This window comes from Dendrobium catenatum, unplaced genomic scaffold (assembly GCF_001605985.2).
Source record: "Dendrobium catenatum unplaced genomic scaffold, ASM160598v2 fragScaff_scaffold_1413, whole genome shotgun sequence".
In the NCBI taxonomy this organism is placed as follows: Eukaryota; Viridiplantae; Streptophyta; class Magnoliopsida; order Asparagales; family Orchidaceae; genus Dendrobium; species Dendrobium catenatum.
In genome coordinates, this window is record NW_021319875.1 from 706,082 (window position 1) to 708,699 (window position 2,618).

A 2,618-nucleotide genomic window follows, 5' to 3' on the forward strand; every position below is an offset into this window, starting at 1 on the left:
CTATTAGTACAGCATGAGTTCATTCATACAGTACAATTTTATTTTTACAGTACGATTTCATTCGTACAATATGAGTTCATTCATATAGTATGATTTCATTCGTACAGTATGACTTAAATCATTTAGTACGATCAACAGAAACTAAAGTGAGCGCCAAAAATAGTTTTAATTTAGAAAATGATAAAAATAAAAAACTAATTTATGCAAAATCATATTATATGTTTAGATCACATTACATGATGTATGTTTGATCCGTATAATTAGATAATATTAATTTATATTTTAAGATATTTATAAATTTATTATTATGAACTAATTGTATCACTACCAAAAAACAATATTTTTTCCATCAATTTTTTCTAGGGGTTTTAAAACTGCTGCCAAAACATTCTTTGGCACCGGTTTTAACCGGTTCAATTAAAACCAAAAATATCGCGCCCAGCACTTAAAATACCAGAATCCCTAATTTCTCTATTTCATCTCCCGCGAATGCAAACCGACCCAAATTTGGAGCGAACGCAAGCGACGGCGCGATTCTTCTCCTCAGGCGACGTGGGGCGCGGGTGCAGTTCTTCTCCTCAAGCGACAGGCGCGACTCTTCTCCTCCGGCCGGCCGTTCCTCACTGTAAATCTCTTTCCCTCCTTCCTCTTCTTGTTCATGTTATTTTCCCTCTTATTCTCATTCTTCTTCTTATTTCTTTATATTAGCCCTAAATTAGAAATTAAATGGAAGGAAAGAAACAACAATGAAAATTTCTTTTGCAAATCACCAACCCTAGAGAACTTCGCCAGCGCCATTGACGCCGACTCCGATGCTTGCATTCTAACAAAAACTTTGTAGTTTCTCTTTAGGTTCTTCCCAAGTGTGATTCTCTATTGATTCAACCTGTTTTTATTATTTTTGATTTTTAATTGCACTGTGAATTGAGATTTTTTAGTTGCTTAATTAGTAGACCTTATAAGCTAAGTTCTCCATATGGATGAATGACCTTTTTTTAATTGCTATATGAATTGGGATTTTAGCTTTTTTTTTTTTTTGGTTTCGGAATTTCTGTCTATTCAAATATTTCTTCTATTTGATAAGAATTCCACCATTACAAACATGGAATACCTAGACTTTCATATATCATACAGTTTAGACTTTCAGGCAATATTTCAATAGGCTTGTAATTTTTCTTGATCCTGAATTTCCTATTCAAAGTTTCTATTAAGATATTGTTAGGTTTTATTCCAGAATTGTTATGTTTTATTCTAGATTTTTTAGTTTTGTTTTTGTATAGCTTGTGTGTGGCTATTTGTATAGCCTTAGGTGCCTATTAATAGGCCTTTTAGCTTGTAATAGGGAAGCCAAGGAAATAAAGTTGTGAAGCATTTTTGGCTCACCATCTCCCCTCTCCTCTCTCCCTCCTCCTCCTCTTTCAAGATCCATGATGAAGTGCTTCTTCCTCAAGTGAAAGGATCTCACATCTGGTATCAGAGCCACAGTGGTGGTGACCTCGAGGTGGAGGTGAGAAGGTTTCTTGTCTAAAGAAACGGAAGCTGGTGGTCTCGGAGGAAGGCAGCGGGTGCCGCGATCGGAGGCGACTTTGGCTCAGCGAAGGGAGCACGTACGGCAAGGTGAGGCTGAAGGAGGCCACGCGGTCTGGTGCGCATGAGGCAAGCAGGCGGATGATCCACGGGAGCTGGGTTGCCTCAGGATCGGACGGAGGTTAGTTTGCCTGATTCGGAGGCTACCATCGGGGCTTAGCTGGACTTGGTTCGGTGGGGTTACCAGAGCAGAAGAAATTGGAGGCGGAAGGCTTGGGTCACGTGCAAGGATTGCACGACAGAGGTTTGGGCTTGGTCTCGTGTGGTAGAATAGTGATCTTTCCTTCTTCGTTTGCAAGATCAAGCCAAATGCAAAAGAGGCTTGGCTTGCTGGAGAACTGAAGGTGTTGAATGCAAGCCGAGAGAAGTTCCCAAACCAAAATTCTTGAAACCTCCATATCATATCGGCTTTGATATATAGTTCTTGCCGACTGGTTCTTGTTTAAGGTGGAGCCTCAGGCGTGGCTTGGTGCCATAATAGGCCAGACGCATGCGAACAAAGGCGCCCGGACAGAGGTGAGCGGGCCAAAGTACAAGTAGCGGCTGTCAGAACTGTTTGGAAGCATGATCTTTCATTTCTTGATTAAAGATTGGTCAAGATTTTAGGTGGAGTTTTGGATTTCTGGTGGAGTCCGGGGGGCACTGAGGTAGTGTCGGCTGCTCTTGGAGAGCAGGGTTGAGAGTGCGGGGCACTTGGAGATGCGTGGTCGTGCGGTGCACGAGGAGTCCGCAATAGGAGCGTGGGGCACTGGTGAAAGACACGCAGGGTACTGGCCGGATGCGACAGTGCGGAGCGTGGTCTTGTGACGAGCGGAGCGCTGGTGAGGGCGCAAGGCTCGCTGCACGGGTGGATGTGCAGGATGTGGTCAGAGAGAGACCATATGAGTGCAAGGTGCGGGCGCGAGCTTGTGGCGTTTGGACGCGGGCTGGAGGCGCAGGGCGTGGGCACTGAGGCGCAGGGTGCTGGTGGATGCACAGGGCGCGGAAGCTGGGCTAGGGGTGCTCGGGGATTGGCTGCGTTGGACGCAGTG

At 44.2% G+C, this 2,618-nt stretch overlaps 1 long non-coding RNA gene across 1 annotated transcript in view; it reads left to right on the plus strand.

Moving 5' to 3' along the window:
• Nucleotides 1-322: 322 nt before the first annotated feature.
• The window catches only part of LOC114580941, a 7,878-nt gene continuing 5,582 nt past the window's right edge, over nt 323-2,618 (plus strand). The window contains exon 1 of the long non-coding RNA XR_003702645.1: nt 323-625. This is a non-coding gene — a long non-coding RNA (uncharacterized LOC114580941). The remainder of the gene's footprint in view (nt 626-2,618) is intronic.